The sequence below is a fragment of the Trichechus manatus genome, unplaced genomic scaffold, assembly GCF_000243295.1.
Source record: "Trichechus manatus latirostris isolate Lorelei unplaced genomic scaffold, TriManLat1.0 scaffold00085, whole genome shotgun sequence".
In the NCBI taxonomy this organism is placed as follows: Eukaryota; Metazoa; Chordata; class Mammalia; order Sirenia; family Trichechidae; genus Trichechus; species Trichechus manatus.
The window spans coordinates 1,322,131-1,343,550 of record NW_004444021.1 but is presented as its reverse complement, the minus strand read 5'-3'; the positions used below and the strand labels follow the sequence as shown (position 1 = coordinate 1,343,550).

The following is a 21,420-nucleotide window of genomic DNA, read 5'->3' as shown; positions in this document are numbered from 1 at the left end:
ATGTTTTTCTAAAATCTTTACAATGAATACTACTTTTGCAATCAGAAAAATATTCAAGGAAAAAAATCTTCCTTGTTAAGGGGAAGAAATTAATACCTAATAGTGGAATTTTTTTTTTTGGCAGGGAGGGGAACCCCGGTGGTATAGTGGTTAAGTGCTACAGCTACTAACCAAAAGCTCAGTAGTTCGAATTCACCAGGCGTCCCTTGGAAACTCTGTGGGGGCAGTTCTACTATGTCCTATAGGGTTGCTATGAGTCGAAATCAACTTGATGGCAAAGGGTTTGCTTTTTTTGGTTTTTAGTGGAATTTTAGGCCAGTAATAAAGCTAATTTCAGGCTTGTACCCTCAAATTATGTGAACTTTAGAATGCTTTTCCCACCCAAGCCCTCTTTTTCTATTTAACATATGCAAACTGGTGGCAACCCAGAGATCCAAATCACTATAAAAATTCAGGACATTATCACTTTTTTTTTTTAATGAAAGTCCAACAGTTTCAATTAAGTGCATAATACATATGCATGAGTACACTGTCTTTTGTAATAGAACACACAGCTGCTTGCTATGGTTTGAAATCCTATTTAACAATTTCTAATCCTATGTTAATGATCTAAAGAGAAAAGGAAGTGGCAGACAATAATATTTTGCTTTAATATTAAATGCTTTCAACACCAGTGGAGTTTTATTTTCTCATACAGTAGCATCTCCCATCTCTAAAAGTATACCAAATTACTTTTAATGAAAAACTCTTTGTTAAATTTAAGGAATTCTATCTTCTTCTCAATATTTAAAGATTATATACTCTAATGAACACAGTTAGAAACGTCTTGCTCAAAGTAGAGAGAGAGTGAGACTGGCTGAGTTAAGATCTTTCCAGCCCCTAGGAAACTACAGCTGACCCAGCCAACGCCCTGTTCTGCCCACAAATGCTTCCTCCTCCATCTGGGCACTGACAAATTAAACAGGATTTCTCAGATCTGCTTCCATCAGCCTAGATCCTTCCATTTAACTTGCAGCAGCCAACTGCCCCCAAGGTCAGCCTGGCTCTTTCTTGAACAGGAAGCGGATGGATGGCAAAACTCTTCCACCTGTGTCTGCTTGAGACCCTAAGTGTGTGGCCACATGGGTCTACCTCATAGTTGGCACCTGCTTCTTGGATGAGGAACTTGTGACTTGCTCCTTTTCGCCTGCCAGCATGTTCCCTCTGCTTCTCTGCTCCTCTTTTCAGCCAAAGAAGACAGGAAAAACTGCCTGTCCCTTTCTTTTGCTACCTATCAGTTTTAGGTCACTGTGAAAGCTGGAGACGCTTTCCTTCCCACGCCTTAATTAGACAGAGGTCCCAACTCTCACAGTTTCTGCTACCCCCATGCCCTCATTCCTCCATTCTAGTCTGCCGTTATCGACGAATCTACTTTTACAATATAAAGTAGCATCTCTGCTGCCTGGGTTCAAATCTTGGCTCTGCTTTTTCAGCTTTATGACCTTTAAAGAGGCACTTAACATTTCTGTGCCTCAATTTCCTTATCTATAAAACAGAAATAATAATCGTACCTATGTTACAGTAAGGATTAAATGAAACCATATATATATAAAGTACTAAAAACAGTGCCATGTACACAGTAAACTCTATATAAATGTAGCTATTATTATTACTATAGAAGGCACATGTAAGTTTCACACACACATACACATGGTGTTGTTGTTGTGTGCCATCAACTCAACTCCAACTCATAGTGACCCTATAGGACAGAGTAGAACTGTTCCTTAAGGTTTCCTAGGCTGTAATCTTTATGGGAGCAGATTGCCAAGTCTTTTCTCACCTGGAGCAGCCGGTGAGTTCCAACTGCTGACCTTGCAGTTGGCAGCCGAGCGCGTAACCATTATGCCACTAGGGCTCATGCTTTCAAAAATCCTGGTCCAATTCAAGTAGGAAATGGGAAGGCTTATGTACTGGAAAAGAAAGCCTTAGGAAGAGGGAACTGCTCCCCAGCTAGCTTGTCTCCAAGGCATGGCAGAACTTTTTGGCAAGCAACTTGCTCCTGAATTACAACTATCTGAAAATGCATTTCTCGGGTCATTCTGAGTTTAAAGGAAATTAAGACCAACGACTCTCAGGCTGGCTTAGTGCCAGAAACACTTAGCTATAAACCCAAATCAGCACTTGAGGAGAAGTAGCAATTCCTTAGGACCTCTCCTAATATCTGACAACCTTCCAGGAATACTGTGATCCAGACATAATCCCAAAACTGACTCAGAACCAAAACTGTGTTACACGATTTGCCTCCTGGCAGAAAGCTTTCCTCTCTAGGACTTCAGGTCACCCTACAGGCAAGGGTCTGGCTCAAGCAAGACTCAGCTGAAAAATAATAGACAGATTAAGTGTTTTAGATGAAGACTTGATGATTCACTAGACTTCACCGATCCTTCTGACTCAATTCTGAGTAAGCATACCTGCAGGTGGTAATACAGCTACTGGAAATGGCTAGGCTCTTGGCTACATTCCAATAGGAATACTATAATTTCATGCCTACAGCAAACTTTTTCCAAATTACACTCCTCTGTGCAAGAAAAGTGACTCTGTCTTGAGCAAATGGAATCTAGTTTTTTATTTTCCTTATACTTGAAACTGACACCCTATTTTGGGGAAAAAAAAGTAAATATACATATATATATATATATATATATATATATATATATATAAAGTTTATGTAACAGGTGCCAGGGGTCCTATTTCCTTTGCCTTCCTACTCCCCCATTTGTGTGAAATATTCTCAGTATTGTGTGTTGTCCTTCCCTTCACCTAAGATAATTCTTAACTACTATCTAGTTAGTGAATTCCTCTCTCCCTCCCCACCCTCGTAATCATCAAAGAATGATTTTTTCTGTGTTTAAACCTTTTCTTGAGTTCTTATAATAGTGGTCTCATACAATATTTGTCCTTTTGCGACTAATTTCACTCAGCATAATGCCTTCCAGCTTCATCCATCTTACGAGATGTTCCGCAGCTTCACTGTTGTTCTTTATCATTGCGTAGTATTCCATTGTGTGAATTTAGCATAATTTGTTTATCCATTCTTCCATTGATGGGCACCTAGGTTATTTCCATCTTTTTGCTATTGTGATCAGTGCTGCAATGAACATGGGTGTGCATATATCTATTCGTGTGACAGCTCTTATTTCTCTAGGATATATTCCAAGGAGTGGGATTGCCGGATCATATGGTACTTCTATTTCTAGCCTTTTTAAAAATTTTATTGTACTTTAGATGAAGTTTACAGGACAAACTAGCTTCTCATTAAACAGTTAGTACATATATTGTTTTATGACATTGGTTAACAACCCCATGACATGTCAGTACCCTCCATTCTGGGCCTTTCTTATACTACACATACGCCACCTGTGACTTGGTCACCCTTTTAGAATAAAAAACAAGCTATACTATCATCAAGCTGGTGATAGTACTCTGTTCTCTAGACACTTAACCCATAGCTCACTTCTGGTGTTTTAGGGTCACCATAATAAGACATAAGCCAAACTAATGAAATTAATATTTTACATGCACGAAGATTATATAACTAACTCATATGATGGTTCCTTGAAAACAGAAACAAATATATAGAGAGAGGTAAAATTGTGAAACACAGAAGGAACAATAAATACATTAAGTGGACATACATAACTCATTGTCATGCACATTTCTCACCAATTGTACTCTTTATATTTCCTATCAAAAACAGTGACCACTGACCAATAGCTGTGTGCAAAAGCACCTGCTTAGTTCTCATTTTAACAATCTGCGTCAGTACCGGGTTTCTAGGAACACAGTGGATTTCAGTAGAGGGAACTGTTGTGTATTTTCCATATTAAAATGGCTCTAATTGTTTGGTACATTTTAGCATCTAAGACTCCTCTTTGCAGCTTCGATGGTGACATTTTTCATCAAATTTTACATCACACACACACTCACACAAACTGGAGCCATAGCGATATGCTTTTCCAAAAATAGACATTCAGTACCCCAGGACAGTGAAAGCATACTTTTTCAAAAATGGACATTCAGTACCCCAGGACAGTGAAAGCATTACCAGCTAAACCCACCTGAGAGTCAAGAGTTTGGGCTCTTACCTATCATGATATGATATGTTTATGAGAAACAAAATTGTATTGACTGATTGTCTTTTAGACAGCAGAAGTGATACAACAGAACGGGCATGCTATTGGGAAAATGGGTTTCATATACCCCCCCCTAAATAGCAAAAATCACATTTATTCAGTTGAATTGAAATCCATTCAAAAAAGGATATATAAAAACATAATGTAGACAATATTATTTCCATGTAGGCTGTAGCCTACATTTTTTTATAGAATTATATATTTATATATAAATTAACTAGTCTCACTGATACAAATACCTGTTGTAATGAATGGCCCAGTCCAGGTGAGCCAATGATGATTCAACGAGGCAGGGAATATCTACACCATCTTTACTGTATACTGATCTAGCAGAAGAAATGTACTATTTTGATTTCCTAATCATAAATATATTATTTCTTCTTTGAGAATGCTTATAAAGAATCTACAGACGGAGTTGAATTGCAGTTGAAAACTGTGACTACCTCCATCTCTCTGATTCATTTCTTACTCTCATGATGTATTTGGAAATTGTTCCTTTAGGATTTCCAGAACTTTGTTAGCCTCTCTGCTCTTAAACTTGCCATTTCTACAAAGTAGCTCTTAGTGCAGATTTGAAGTGTTGTGTTTTCTCACCACTCTGTTCCTTAAGAGAGCTGAAAATGACATTTTGAAAACCAAATGAAACACATACTAGCTGTACTTTTAAATTTGACAAAGCATAAGTTTACTTTACTCATATAGTTAATTGATTTAGGTTTCAAGTGCATAGTCCTTTGTGTACCTACCCGCAATAAATTTTTCTTGCTAGTAAAAACTCTCCCTTCATTTCAAAATGACATATACAGATCGATTGTGACAATGTTAACTTAAAATTTTGTCTTTGTAACCAAGAAACAGAATTTAAGGGCCAAGAGAGCAACTCAGCTGCAATAAGCACTCTCTGCGTTTTGGCTAAATGGTTCACGTTGAAGAACCTCCAGGTTTCTTCACAGGAAATGCTATATAATAGTAATAAATGTTTGATATTCTGGAAAGAATGCTTGTCCTCTAACACCTCCCTCAGTGAACATCAGAAACCAGCAAGTCATTCTTGACTCCTTCCATTCTCTCACCCTCATATGCATTCAGTCACCAAATGCTTCTAAATATTCCGAATTCCTTTGCTTCTCTCCAGCTCTACCACCATCTTAATCCAGGCCAACACCACCTCTGAAGAGAAATACTTTAACAAGTGGCTTCCTTGCATATCACCGGGTTTACTTCCAAACCATCGACCGCACCACAGCACAATGATCTCTTTAAATGCAGATCAGGTAAAATTTTAGCAGCTCCCCACAGTGCTCAGGATAAAATCCAAATGCCCAAGCACTTTGCATGAAGCCTAGCTCTAAAGTATCATTACTGACTACTCACTACCACATATTTACTCTCTAGTAATAAGATTCAGATTGTGGGCCCTGCATGCACCAGAATATCTAGTCCCCACGTCTTTTCTTATGCTGTCTGTCTTAGTCATCTAGTGCTGAAATACCACACTTCAACAAACAGAAATTTATTTTCTCGTGGTTTAGGAGGCTAGAAGTCTGAATTCAGAGCCCTGGCTCTACAGGAAGGCTTTCTCAGGTGGCTCTGGAAGAAGGTCTTTGTCTCTTCAGCTTCTGCCTCCTGGTTCCTTGGAGATCTCCATGTGTCTTGGCATTTATCTTACCCCATCTCTGTCTCCCTCTGCTCACTAGTTTAATCTCTTTTTATATCTCAAAAGAGATTGAATCAAAATACACCATACATTAATCTTGCCTCATTAACAGAACACAGATAACCCATTCTCAAATGGGATTATAACTACAGGGATAGAGGTTAGGATTTACAACACATATTTTGAGGGGACATAATTCAATCCATAACATATCACTTACATCTAGAATGCACTACACTAACACACACACACATACTTCTTAGGGACACAATGCAGATGTCACCAATATCAGCTGTCTTTGATTTGTTTTTCCATTAAGCCATAATTTTCAATTTTAGTTGCACATTAGAATCACTAGGGAGATTTTAAAGATCTCGCTGCCCAGACTGCATCCTAGGCCAATTAAATCATGGTAAGATCCAGGCATCAGTATTTTTTAAAGCTCCCCACGTTATTCCACAGTACAGCCAAGACTGATAATCACCGCAATAAGGGTCTTCATTAACTGTTTTCCCTGACAACAATCTACCCTGCTGAATTCATCACCCATATTCTACTGTCAAATTAATCAGAGCCTCCCTTTGATCTCACTCAAACTATATTTCTCCACCTTGGCCATAGATTATCATGAGGGACATTGTCAAGTGTTTTGTTGAAATCCAAGGCCTCAATTATTTAGTAGTTGTTTTATTAATCTGGCAAATATTTTCAATATAACACCTGTTAATCCTAAAGTAGGAGATTATCCTACAGTCAGCAAAACACCTATACAAATGAAATAGTTTTCTTTCAGTGCAAAGTGTGTATCTACTAAAAGTTAAGTATATACTGTAATATGGCCTATTCCAGCCATTAAATGAGTTTCAGAATGAGGCTTTTAGAGTTGTTTTATATGTAAAACATGCTCTTTTATACACAAGTGCTTGCTTATAATTTTTCTATTCTTTTATAATGCCATCAAAATTCCCCAGAAAATGATAGTAACATAAAAGGCCCCAAACAATGCATCACTTTTTAAATAGTACCAAAGCCATTGCAGTCGAGTCGACTCCAACTCGGACCGACCTTAACAGGACAGAGTAGAACTGCCCCACAGGGTTTCCAAGGCAGTTAATCTTTATGGAAGTAGACTGCCACATCTTTCTCCTGAGGAGCAGCTGGTGGGTTTGAACCGCCAACTTTCAATTGACAGCCAAGCGCTTAAACCATTGTGCCACCAAAAAAAAAAAAAAAAAACCAAACCCATTGTTGTCGATTCTGGCTCATAGCAACCCTATAGGACACAGTAGAAGTGCCGCACAGAGTTTCCAAGGAGCAGCTGGTGGATTTGAACTACCAACCTTTTGGTTAGCAGCTGAGCTCTTAACCACTGCGCCACCGGGGCTCCAACCTATTCTCAGGAGGGGCTATTAAGGAGGGGTTGTATGCTGGTTTATGAGTCCTGGTGGAACAGTGGTTAAAGCACTCAGCTACTTAACAAAAGTTTGGTGGTTCAAACCACCAGCCGCTCTGTGGGAGAAAGGTGGTAGTTTGCTTCCATAAAGATTTGCAGCCTTGGAAATCCTATAGGGTAGTTCTACTCTGTCCTATAGGGTCTCTATGAGTTGGAATCAACTGGATGGCAGTGGGTGGGTATGCTGGTTCAGGCTTAGGGTGGGCTAAAATTCAGATACTGGGGGAAGGAGGGAAACCCTGGTGGCATAGTGGTTAAGTGCTAAGGCTGCACACCAAAAGGTCAGCAGTTTGAATCCACCAGGCGCTCCCTGGAAACTCTAGGGGGCAGTTCTACTTTGTCCTATACGGTTGCTATGAGTCGGAACTGACTTGACAGCAATGAGTTTAGGTTTTGGGGGGGTGAGGGAAGGAGAGAAACTTAACCGAATTTGATTAACAAATATTCTATTCTGATTGACAGTGGGGACAAGCAGTTCAGCTAATCATTTATAAGGCAAAGAAAGCGAATCGGAGGGTCTGTGCCTGGCCTTGTGATAAGTAAACAAGGGAGATCCATGAGTCTTATCTAAGTCATATGAGGAAGGGGTGGTTCTTGGGAGTAAACCCTTTTCTGAGACACAAGAATGGGGAATTTCTTAACTTTCGCTGTTTTCTAGGACTACGGGGCTAAGGTAAAATGCAACATGATGATTAGATAAATAGATGATAGGTAGGGAGGTAGATAGATAATTTTTTTATTGGTTTTTCTTTTTAGATAATGTGAACATACCATATAATGGCAAAACATTTCTGGAATTCCTAAGAATGTTGTAAGAATGAAATAAGATATATGTGTATATTTCCTGAAAGAAATAGATGCACACTGAAGGAGTAATTGCAGAGAATTTAATGAAGGTCTACGAAAGTGTGGGCAGCATAAAGAAACCAGCTAGGGATGGTGAAAAGCCAAGGCCTAACTACAACAGGAAGGAGTGGCTTGCCCCTAGGTCTGAAGGGGCAGAGGAGGGAGCTGGTAATAGAATCAGGTGAGAGCTGTACCTGTGGAAGAGGGGCGACTGTAGCCTTGGGTAAAGGAGCACAGCCACTCCCTAAACGTTGACTTGACTGGGAGGGAGCAGGGATAAACACCCTGACCTCCCTTCTCCCCTCATCTGATCTCCTGCTGTTGCCTTCCACTGACCTGACCCAACCCAAATTCAGAAGGCAAAGGAGTCCAGTGATGGTCGGTGAAGGTCACCACCAGGGACACAGTGGTGAGAAATGAACGATCTGGAGGAGCAACTGGAGAATAACCAGCACAAAGTGAAACCTCTTTTAACACAAAACGTGTTCCGTACATCTTTTAAAAATATTCAATGAAACCACAATATAATTGAAATAAATTCAACTTAAAATCTATGTGATAGTTTTTAAAAATCTAGTTTATTTCAACATGATTTATCATAGTCTCATAGTAGGTGCTCTGAAATACACCTACCCGTTGCCATCAAGTCGATTCCGACTCATAGCGACCCTACAGAACAGAGTAGAACTGTCCCATAGGGTTTCCAAGGAGTGACTGGTGGATTTGAACTGCCATTCTTTTGGTTAGCAGCTGTCTTGGTCATCTAGTGCTGCTATAACAGAAATATCACAAGTGGATGGCTTTAACAAAAAGAAATTTATTACCTCACAGTAAAGTAAGCTAAAAGCCCAAATTCAGGGCGTCAGCTCCAGAGGAAGGTTTTCTCTGTTGGCTCTGGAGAAAGGTCCTTGTTATCAATCTTCCCCTGGTCGAAGAGGTTCTCAGGCGCCGGGACCCCAGGTCCAAAGGATGCGCTCTGCTCTTCCGGTGCTGCTTTCTTGGTGGTATGAGGTCCCCCCCTCTCTGCTTGCTTCCCTTTCCTTTTATCTCTTGTAAGATAAAAGGTGGTGCAGGCCACACCCCAGGGAAACTCCCTTTACATTGGATCAGGGATGTGACCTTACTAAGGATGTTACAATCCCACCCTAATCCTCTTTAACATAAAATTACAATCGCAAAATGGAGGACAACCACACAATACTGAGAATCATGGCCCAGCCAAATTGATACACACATTTTTTGAGGGACATAATTCAATCCATGACAGCAGCCAAACTAATGAGATTCTATACACTGTATATCTATTATACTGGAAACCCTAGTGGCATAGTGGTTAAGAGCTACAGCTCCTTGGAAACTCTATGGGGCAGTTCTACTCTGTTGTATGGGGTCACTATGAGTCCGAACCGACTCGACAGCAATAGGTTTGGATTTTTTTTTTTTTTGGTACATCTATTATAAAGGTTTTAGCATTTTATGTTATTTTGATGTGACAGACAAAACCATAAATGCTTGTGAAATCCTGTTACTATTCTCTTTATATAAGAGAGTTTTCATTTTAAGCACAAAATTATATGTGTTATTTAAATTAGATTAGAAAAGAAATAAAATAGCAAACTATGTTAAAAAAAACTCTAGACTCCATGCCCCAAGGCAGGTACTAGATAAATGGCAATGAAATTCAGAGATAGCGCTTGATGCCACTAGCTGCAGGAACTGGGTGGCACAAATTGTCCGTGCTTTACTACTAACCTAAAGGTTAACAGTTCAAACCCACTCAGCTGTACCAATCTGCTTCCATAAAGATTACAGCCAAGAAAATCCTAGGGAACAGTTCTACTCTGTAACACATGGAGTCGCCGTGTTCGAAATCAACTCAATAGCAGCAGTTTGTGTTTTTTTGGTCCCTTCTCTACAGCATAGGTTCAATTTATCCCTTTCTCCTCTTAATCTCTCCTCTACAGTCCCCTGCTTAAGCCAAACGCGCTGCCTCCCTGCCTCAGAGGAGAGCTCAGATCAGTGGTGCTCTCCAATAGGTATGGGTTTTGTCCTCAAGGATGATCAACACCAGAGAGCACAGACTCCTCAGTCTTCAGGGACTGTGGTCTAGCAGTGACAGCTGAGCTGCTGGGGTGGTCCTGCGATCTAACAGATGTGAGGTTAGTTCATACAATTTATGACTTTGATGATAAGACTAAGTTATTAGTCACAGAGCAGTGTTTCAAATTTGTTTCCATACCTACTTTTTGTTCACTCATGTGCATAAGGGCAAACACTGTCAGGATACAAATGACTCCCTTGCTGGTGTTATCTGTGTTGTTTGTGTGCACACCCAAGCCCTGGGAAGGCTGAGGAACAAACTGTCACACAGAGATACAGACTGTTTTCTGGTTTGCAGCTGCAGCTGTTGTTTGCAGTGCCTGATGCCTTTCACAGGCTTTTTTTTTTTTCCTTCTGCATCTATCCAGTGACTTTTCTAGAAAAACCTTACCCCAAACACTGAGCTCATTTATCTAGCCATGTACCTTCCCAGAAATCATAGCAGTTTAAGTCTTCCACAGGACTTTAACACAGAAAAGCAGCAACACGACTGCTTCAAAAAAATTGTGAGCCTTCTTCACTTCTTAATCCAAGATTCGCTTTTTTGCCCAAATGGAGACTGTAATACAATTAAACTTTCTAAGAATTATTTACACTGTCTCTTATTATCTAAGCACGTACATATTTTGGCCAGGGATGTCTATTTTTTCAAATTAAGATGAACAAAACAGCTTAGTGGGTAATGGTTCAGCAACAACTTCACAATTTGTTCTTGGCAAAATCACCAAGGGTTCTGGGGCTCTGTAACACCCTGGAAAAACATTTAGAGGAAAGAATGCAGGATGCAGCAGGGAAACAGATTACATCTCCCTAAAGAGAAGAGAGGAATGTTTCTCTCCCCTTTAACCAACATTCATATTTGTTCCTGTAGAACTTGACAAATAATAAATAAAGACTTTCAGTGGCAGTTGTGAAAACATATCAGTAACTTTATTTTTCCCTTGATAAAGGAAGAGAAAAGGAAGGAAGAAAATTAATTTATACATCAAAATTCTATACGTAACAAAGAAAAAATGCGCATACCTATTATATAATCCATCATTTATATCCTATAACAAAATTATAGACTTATCACTAGCAACAACATACATTATATAAAGTAGTAGGGTAAGGGGAGAGGGATAAGAAAATAAATTGGCTAATATAGATAAATACACACACACATATACAGGTTGTCCTCAAAAATCCTTAAAAAGCAGTTTTTAGGCTTTAATGACTTCAGAAGTACAAATGCTAGAAGCTTACAAAGTAACATCATTTGAAATTCTTTAAATTTCTTTTAAACTTAATTTCCTAACATTGAATAATAAATTTTTCATTTCAGTCAATATTTGACATCATCTATATATGTAAACGAGTGAGCCCTGGTGGCACAGTGGTTAAAGTGCTCAGCTGCTAACGGAAAGGTCAGCAGTTAGAACCTACCAGCCGCTCCATGGGAGAAAGATGTGGCAGTCTGCTTTTGTAAAGATTTATAGCCTTGGAAACCCTATGGGGCAATTCTACTCTGTCTCATAAGGTCGCTACGAGTCAGAATCGACTCGATGGCAGAGCGTTTGGTTTTTTTGTTTATATATGTAAACAAAGTAGGAATGAAAATATACATAGCAACTAGTCATGAAACTATAGTTGTGTTTTGTAAGTTCCTTCTTCCAGTATCCAGTACTTGTTCCTTGGCTCTCAGTCAGCATTTCTGGCCAATTATTCTTTACCTGGTTGGGGGACCCAAATGTTATTCCTGAATTATTAGTAGAAGTACTAGTAGTAATAACAGATGTAGTAGTAATGTCTCAGAATGTATAACAGCAATCTCATTTTCCTTTGATAGTCAGGATCAATCACCCTGGACTTTAAAGTCCTTCTTTGCCTCTTGGATCAGTGCTATGAGGAATTAAAACAAAACAAAACAAAACAAAACCCACTGCCGTCCAGTTGATAGCAACCCTATAGCACAGAGTAGAACTGCCCGCACAGGGTTTCCAAGGGTGTAAATCTTTACTGACGCAGACTGCCTTATCTTTCTCCTAGGTAGCGGCTGGTGGGTTCAAATCTCCGACCTTTCGGTTAGCAGATGAGTGCTTAACCACTGCACCACCAGTGCTCCTCTATAAGGAATAGAAACAAAATTTTTAGTGAGAGCATTGTTGAGGAAATAGTGAGAGGGACTGCTTTCACTTCTACTCCTTAGTTCTTAGGCCCATGCGTTCTATCATAGAAACAGCATCATGCTTTAGTTGTTGGTTCACAACATATACCATATCAGGTGGCATCTCAAATTTGCAAATTTTTCTTTGTTTTGACTTTTTGTCCTCCCAGCAGGCAATGTAATGTTTCTTCAATAGACCATTTCACCATTCCATCAGGACAGTGGCTTCTGGATGATGTGGTACATGGTAAGGCCAGTGACTTTCCTCAGTATGAGTCACTACTTCTACTGTTTGGTAAGAAGCCACATTACGTGGGATATCAATATACAGAATAAGGTATTCAGTCAACATACAAGTGGTGATGCTAGCAGAAGCAATGTGGGGGAGAAAACACAAATTTATATCCAAAGTATCTTTTCCAAAGAGAAAACTGTCTTCATGATGGAAGGGGCCCAATGTAATCATTCTGTCACCGAGTGGCTCACTAGTCTAAGAAACGGTGCTGTATCAGAGGTTCAGGTTTGGTCTGGGCTGTTAGTTGGTTAACCATTCAGTGTGGTGGTTGCCATATGAGCCTTGTGAGAGAAAAATCTTGTGTTGTTAGACTCCATCTTAACTGCTTTGGCCATTATGTTCATGAGTTCAGTGGTCAAGAACTGGAATGAAAGAGAAAGGAGGCAGACTGACTTCTACAGAATGTGATGTCATGTCCAACTATTGCTGAAAGCTTCTCTGGAATGGATGGCCTTTCATGAGTAATTACATATATTTTCTCCAGCTTTATGTGTCATTGATCCTTCTATCTTATTCTATTCAAGTCAGTAATCATAGGTTTATCCATCAGTCATTGCTCAGAATTGATATAGATCTGTACCACTGACCATTGTTCTTTTAAGAGAAAGTTAAAAATCCAATGCACTGCTTAAAGTTCTGTCTAGTGAGGGGATTGGTCTCCCCTAACTGTTTTAGTGGTATGACTAAACAGAGTTTTAATAAAGTAGCAGTACATTTTTCGCTGGCAACAGCATATTTAGAACTATCTGTAAACCAGACCTGACATTTTACTGTCTCAGAAACTGGTCATAGGGAATTACTGTCCATGTATGGGAGTTCAAGTAATGGTGACAAACAAGCAGGAGTAGAGGCTTTGGGAGCCTGAGTCATATGCTCAAGCAACTTACTTGTGCTGTTTGAGCCTGTTCTCATATATATTACTTATTGATGATGGAATGTTACTGGGCATGCTCAGCTTAAAGGTTGGGATTACATAACACCCAATTTGTGATGGGCAATTTAGGTTGTGTGGCCAATTAATTTCCTACAGTGAATCATTCTTTCTCTATTAGGACTAAAAAGCAAGCCAGAGACTCTTAAAAGAAAGTTACCTGTAAAGGGTAGGACTTTGCTTCAAAACAGTAGGGTTACATGCTATTACATACTAATCAGGACTTGCCAGAGGTATTACAGAGCAAATCTATCTCCCACAAATATCTTGAGCCCTACTTGAATCTTCTGGGTCACAAATTCTAAGACACAAAGCAGCATGCAGTGCCATGGAACATTCTCTTCTTTTAGGCTCCATTCAAAACTGGCAATTTTGAGTTACTTGGTAATAGGAACAGAACATCCTGAAATATAGAATATGTTGTCTCTGAAATCAAGAATTCCACCAAGAACTATGCCTTTTTCTCATGGTGGTGGTACAAGGAACAGTAACTTTATTTTCTACTCTGGAAGAGATATCTTGACATGCTTAAGACACATAACTGATTCCTAAAAAATTCACCAAGGTCCTGAATTGCCCTGAGAATTTTCTCCACCCTTCACACACATGTGTTTTAGCAAGCATCTGGAACAGTCACTTCTTCACAAGATCCAACTGGCATGATGCCATCAATATAACAGACAAATGTAATATCTTATGGGATAATTCCCTATAGAACATGTTATGGATTGAATTGTGTCCCCCCAAATTTTATGTTGTAGATCCTAACCCCTATACCTGTGGTTATAATCACATTTAGGTATAGGTTTTCTTTGTCATGCTAATAAGGAAGTATTGGTGTAGGGTATGTTTTAAGTCAATCTCTTTTGAGATATAAAAGAGCAAATTAAGCAAGCAAGCAGAGGTAGGGGAAGACAGATTCCATGCCACATGAAGATCACCAAGGAGCCACAGAACAGAAGCTTAAAAGAGACAAGGGCCTTCCACCAGAGCCGAAAGAGAGAGAAAGCCTTCCCCTAGAGCCAGTGCCCTGAATTTGGACTTCTAGCCACCTAAACTGTGAGAAAATAAATTTCTGTTTGTTAAAGTCACTCTCTTGTGGTATTTCTGTTATAGCAGCAATAGATAACTAAGACAAAACTTACTATGACAGAAAGAAAAATAGTTGATATCGCTCTGAAGTAAGATAATAAAGATATATTGCTGACCCTACCAAGTGAAAGCAAATTGTTTTCTCTTGGTCTTTGCCAATTACTAAAAAAGGGGAAAAATCACATTTGCCAGATCAATAGCTGCATGCTGGGGGATAAACTGATTTGTTCTAATAAACATATAACATCTGGAACAGCAAATAAAATGAAGAATCATTATGTGATTAGTTTCATGAAAATCAACTAATATTCTCCAAGATCCATCTGTCTTGTGCACAAAACACACAGTTTAGTTAAATAGGAAAGTAATAGAAAATTCATCCCTTCATTTTTCAACTCTTTGATAGTTTCAGTAATCTCTTCAGTTGCCCAATGATATGGTATTAATTTTCACTTCCTGTTTTAGTAGAAAGGAATAGCTGCTCATCGTCTACTTTTTCCTTTCTACTATAGTGGCCCTCTTTTACAAGTCAGAAAGTCAATGTGGAAATTCTCTCAGTCGCTCAGTATGTCTATTGCAACTACGCATGCAGGAACTTGAGTAGTAACCACAGAGGGTCAGAAGAATATGGGCCAAAACTCCAGATACTGACTGATTCCAGTAAAACCAAACTCTAGCTATGGCATTTTAAGGCCTCACCTATTAGTGTCAGTTCAAGATCAATGTCAAGAAATCCTTTATAAATCTGGGTCATTCCTATTACTCAGTGCATGGTCACATTGGTACATGGCCTCAGGTCACTTTATGAAAGGCTGAAAAGAATGACTGCAGGAGGCAGAGCCAAGACAGCAGAGTAGTCAGACACTTCCGGTGGACCCTCTTACAACAAAGACCCAAAAAAATAAGTGATTCGATTATATATAGCAATTTGGGAGCCCTGAACATCAAAGACAGAGTTGAGGAAATGGACCGAGAGGCAGGGGGAGGGAGAAACAGTTCGGAAGCAAAGAGGAGTTGCCAGAACTGACCCGGTGAGAGCCGGAGCCCTTCAGGCCTGATCACCTCAGGGGTGAGCGGTGAGGCAGGCAAGTGGCAGTGCTTGGGAGGCACATTTTCCACACCAAGAGAGACTCCGTGCCAGAGAGTCTACACGGCCACACAGAACCAGTGAGAAGCAGCCCGCGTTGGCGAAAGAGAAGAAATTGCGTATGGCTTACTGGGCGGATCAAAAACACCCCTACTTAGGGAAAAACCTCCCTCCCATTTACCTCCCCTATCCCTGCTCTGCACTGGGTTCCGGAACGGGTTCAGCAACTGCCAAGTCCCCTGGGCTGGAAGTAAGATCTGTCACATGCCCGGCGCCATTCTTCCTGCCTTGGAGAGTGAACAAATTAACAAACGGGAAGAAATAAACTGCCGACTCCCCTAAGCCAGGAACCCAGGGTAGGCACAGCTCCTTTGCCTAGGCACAGGCATAAGGGATCCACGGACTTTGAGTGCCTTTCCCCCTGCATAGACTTGTGTGGGCCCATCTCAACAGCGTAGGCCCTCATAACCACAGTAAAACAGGGGATATACCAGAACTCTAACTTTAACTGTTTCAGCTGTGAAGTGGCAGGTTCTTGACATTTGACACTGTTCTTCCCATTAAGCAAGGTCTTCACCTACCCACATCAGGGGCCTGAGGACAGGTGGCTCTACCCCACACCACTTAGCCACCTGCGATAGGGGCCCGTGAATAAGAAGTGCCCCCTAGTCCTTACACCCAACAGCATTAGGTGCTCACAGTCTGGCTGCAAAACCCATCCACCTACCCACTCTAGGGAACAGGAACATGCCTTCCTCCTGGATACTCGGGGGCGGCCACCAGCCCCCTGCCTTGCTCTGAGTGTGTCCCCTGCTGCAGCCACATGCTGTACCTACACCAATCACCCCTGCCTCTCTAGGACTGCAAATGAGAGCCTACACCATACACTTGGTGGCTATCTACCTGGGCACCAGAGCTGAACCCATACACAGGGAGTGGGCAGACTCCTGAGCTCACATATCTAGTAACAGATCTAACCACCTGGTGACAGGACATTAGAGCATCAAAGGTGCCAATAATCAAACTAGCTCATATGAGCAGCCTATTTGGGCATATCAAAACAAAACAAGAAGCCAGGCAACAGTAAGCAAACATAAAATAAATAAATAAAATAACTTCTTGATGGCTCGGAGACAACAGTCAATATAAAATCACATAAAGAGGCAATCCATGATGGTTTCAGCAAGCTCCCAAAATAAAGAATCTAGAAATTTTCCAGAGGAGGAAAATTTCTTGGAATTACCGGAGGCAGAATACAAGATTAATATACAGAACTCTTCAAGAAATTAGGAAGGAAATCAAGCAAAACAAAGAACACTCAATAGAGGAAATTAAAAAGATTAGAGAAAAGCATAATGACAAATTTAACAGGCTGCAAGAATCCATAGAGAGACAGCAATCAGAAATCCAGAAGATTAACAAATCATAAATCAATAACACAAAAAGTAAGGAAAAAAAAATCAAACACATGGAAACTGAATAACACCTTGCTCATAAACTACTGGGTTATAGAAGAAATTAAGGAGGGAATAAAGAAATTCATAGAATGAAATGAGAATGAAAACACATCCTACCAGAACCTTTGGGACACAGCAAAAGCAGTACTCAGAGGTCAGTTTACAGTAATAAAAGCACGTATCCAAAAAGAAGAAAGGGCCATAATCAAAACATTAACCCTACAACTGGAACAAGTACAAAGAGAGCAGCAAAAGAAACACTTAGGTGCCAGAAGAAAGGAAATAATAAGAATTAGAGCAGAATTAAAAGAAATAGAGAACAGAAAAACAATTGAAAGAGTTAACAAGACCAAAAGCTGGTTCTTTGAAAAGATCAACAAAACTGATAAACCACTGGCCAAACTGACAAAAGAAAAACAGGAGAGGAAGCAGATAACCGGTGTAAGAAATGAGATGGGTGATATCACAACAGACCCAACTGAAATTAAAATAATCATAATAGAATACTATGAAAAATTGGACTCTTTAACAAATTTGAAAACAGGAAACGGAAAAATTTCTAAAAACTTGCTACCTACCTAAACTAACACAAACAGAGGTAGAACAACTAAATAAACCCAAAACAAAAGAAGAGATTGAAAAGGGAATTAAAAAACTCCCAACAAAAAACAAAAAAAAAAGCCCTGGCCTGGATGCTTCACTGGAGAATTCTACCAAACATTCAGAGAAGATTTAACACCACTTCTGCTAAAGGTATTTCAGAGCATAGAAAAGAATGGAATACTCCCAAACTCATTCTATGAAGCCAGCATAAACCTGATAACAAAACCAGGTAAAGACACAACAAAAAAAGAAAATTACAAACCAATATCCCTCATGAACATTGATGCAAAAATTCTCAAGAAAATTCTAGCCAACAGAATTCAGCAGCATACTAAAAAAATAATTCACCATGATCAAGTGGGATTTATACCAAGTATGCAGGGATGGTTCAACATTAGAAAAACAATCAGTGTCATCCACCCAATAAAACAAAAGACAAGAACTACATGATCTTATCAATCGATGCAGAAAAGGCATCTGACAAAGTCCAACACCCATTCATGATAAAAGCTCTCAATAAAACAGGAATAGAATGGAAATTCCTCAACATAATTAAGGACATTTATCCAAAGCCAACAGCCAACATCATCCTAAATGGAGAGACTTTGAAAGCATTCCCCTTGAGAACGGGAACCAGACAAGGATGCCCTTTATCACCACTCTTATTCAACATGGTGCTGGAGGTCCTAGCCAGAGCAATTAGGCTAGAAAAAAAAATAAAGGGCATCCAGATTGGTAGGGAAGAAGTAAAAGTATCTCTATTTGCAGATGATATGATCTTATACACAGAAAACCCTAAAGAATCCACAAGAAACTACTGAAACTAATAGAGGATTTCAGCAAAGTTTCAGGATACAAGGTAAACATACAAAAATCAGTTGCATTCTTCTACACCAACAGAGAGAACCTCCAAGAAGAAATCAGCGAATGAATACCATTTACAATAGCCCCCAAGAAGATAAAATACTTAGGAATAAATCTAACCTGAGACATAAAAGATCTATACAGTGAAAACTACAAAACACTACTGCAAGAAACCAAAAGACCTGCATAAGTGGAAAAGCATACCTTGTTCATGGATAGGTAGATGCAACACTGTGAAAATGTCAATTCTACCCAAAGCAATCTACAGTGACAATGCAATTCCAATCCAAATTCCACGGGCATTTTTTAATGAGATGGAGAAATAAATCACCAACTTCATATGGAAAGAACGTATGAAAGGGAAGAGGCCCCGAATAAGTAAAGCATTACTGAAGAAGAACAAGGTGGGAGGCCTCATACTACCTGATTTTAGAACCTATTATGCTGCCACAGTAGTCAAAACAGCCTGGTACTGGTACAACAACAGATACATAGACCAATGGAACAGAATTGAGAATCCAGACATAAATTCATCCACCTATGAGCAGCTGGTATTTGACAAAGGCTCAAAGTCCATTAATTGGGTAAAAGACAGTATCTTTAACAAATGGTGCTGGCATAACTGGATATCCATCTGCAAAAACTGAAACAAGACCCATACTTCACACCACGCACAAAACCTAACTCAAAATGAATCAAAGACCTAAATATAAAATAAAAAACGATAAAGATTATCAAAGAAAAAACAGGGATAACGCTAGGAGCCCTAATACATGGCATAAACACAATACGAACCATAAGTAACTATGCACAAGCACCAGAAGAGAGACTAGATAAATGGGAGCACCTAAAAATCAAACACTTATGCTCATCAAAAGAGTTCATCAAAAGAGGCAAAAGGCAACCTACAGGCTGGGAAAAAATGTTTGGCTACGACAAATCCGATCAGGGTCTAATCTCTAAAATCTACAAGATACTGCAAAATCTCAACAACAAAAAGACAAATAACCCAATTAAAAAACAGGCAAAGGATATGAACAGGCACTTCACCAAAGAAGATATTCAGGCAGCTAACACACACATGAAGAAATGCTCATGATCATTAGCCATTAGTGAAATGTAGACCAAAACTACAGTGAGATATCACTCCAACAAGGCTAGCATTAATCCAAAAAAAAAACAAAATAATAAATGCTGGAGAAGTTGTGGAGAGACAGGAACACTTATACACTGTTGGTGGGAATGTAAAATGGTACAACCACTTTGGAAATCAATTTGGTTCTTCCTTAAAAAGCTAGAAATAGAAGTACCATACAATCCAGCTATCCTGCTCCTTGGAATATATCCTAGAACAACAAGAGCCAACACAAGAATAGATAACATGCACACCCATGTTCACTGCAGCACTGTTCACAATAGCAAAAAGATGGAAACAACCTAGATGCCCATCAACGGAGGAACGGATAAACAAATTATGGTATAGCCACACAATGGAACCCTACGCAATGATAAAGAACAACGATGAAGCCGTGAAACATAACATGGAGGAAGCTGGAGGTCATTATGTTGAGTGAATTAGTCTGTCACAGAAGGACAAATATTATATAAGACCACTGTTATAAGAACTCAAGAAAAGGTTTAAACACAGAAGAAAACATTCTTTGATGGTTACGAGGGTAGGGAGGGAGGGGGAAGGTTATTTACTAACTAGATAGTAGATTAGAATTATCTTTGATTCTCGCAGGCCTACGCAGCTGGGAACCCTATATAGCCTTTCTCACCAAGAGACATGGGGAGACATTTACTCGTTCTTGTTCCTATTGCCCTCTCTCCCTTCAAACAACGAGAGAAACTATAATTGCTCCAACCCAACCCACGCTAAGAGGCAGGCCCCCGAGGATTGTGGCTTTCACTGTGCTGAGAGCGTTCAGGTACCCCGGAGGGTTGTAGTTCATCTCGGCCAAAGCGGCAGTGAAGGACGAGCCCAAGAGGAGATTGGGGAGGTTGTCAGCTAAACCTGTTCCTGCGAAAGTGGAAACGAATCCAAAAAAGGCAGCAGGAAAGGATAAATCTTCAGATAAAAAAGTGCCAACAAAAGGGAAAAGAGGAGCAAAAGGAAAACACGCTGAAGTGGCTAACCAGGAAACTAAAGATTTACCTGCAGAAAATGGAGAAACTAAAAACGAAGAGAGTCCAGTCTCTGATGAAGCAGGAGAGAAAGAAGCCAAGTCTGATTAATGTTTGTCTACCATGTCTTATCAGTGGTCCCTGCATCTCCCTTCTTGTACAATCCAGAAGAATATTTTTATCAACTATTTTGTAAATGCAAGTTTTTTATTAGCTCTAGAAACATTTTTAAGAAGAAGGAAATCCCACTTCATCCCATTTTTTAAGTGTAAATGCTTTTTTTTAAGAGGAGAAATCATTTGCTAGTTGTTTATTTTTTGGTACAACCAGAAAATAGTGGGATGTTGAATTGTGGGAGGCTTTTGACAGTCTTGGGTATCAATGTAACATTACATAGGTGGGGGGCAATTTTTATATGCTGTAATACAAAGCATACTTAATGGCAGTTTGGAGTTGCGGTAATGCATTTATATGCCTTGAACTTTTAAAATTACTTCTATTTCCATGTTGTTTTTTAGTAAAATTGTTTCCTAAAGAAAACTGCTCCCTCGTTATGGCTCTGCTTGTCAGTATTGTGCGTTCTGTAACAT

General features: G+C 39.6%; 1 pseudogene; it reads left to right on the top strand.

Annotated features, from left to right (window-relative positions):
- LOC101354852 (non-histone chromosomal protein HMG-14 pseudogene) overlaps positions 1-21,141 on the top strand; it is a 33,541-nt pseudogene extending 12,400 nt beyond the window's left edge.
- The last annotated feature ends 279 nt before the right edge of the window (positions 21,142-21,420 follow it).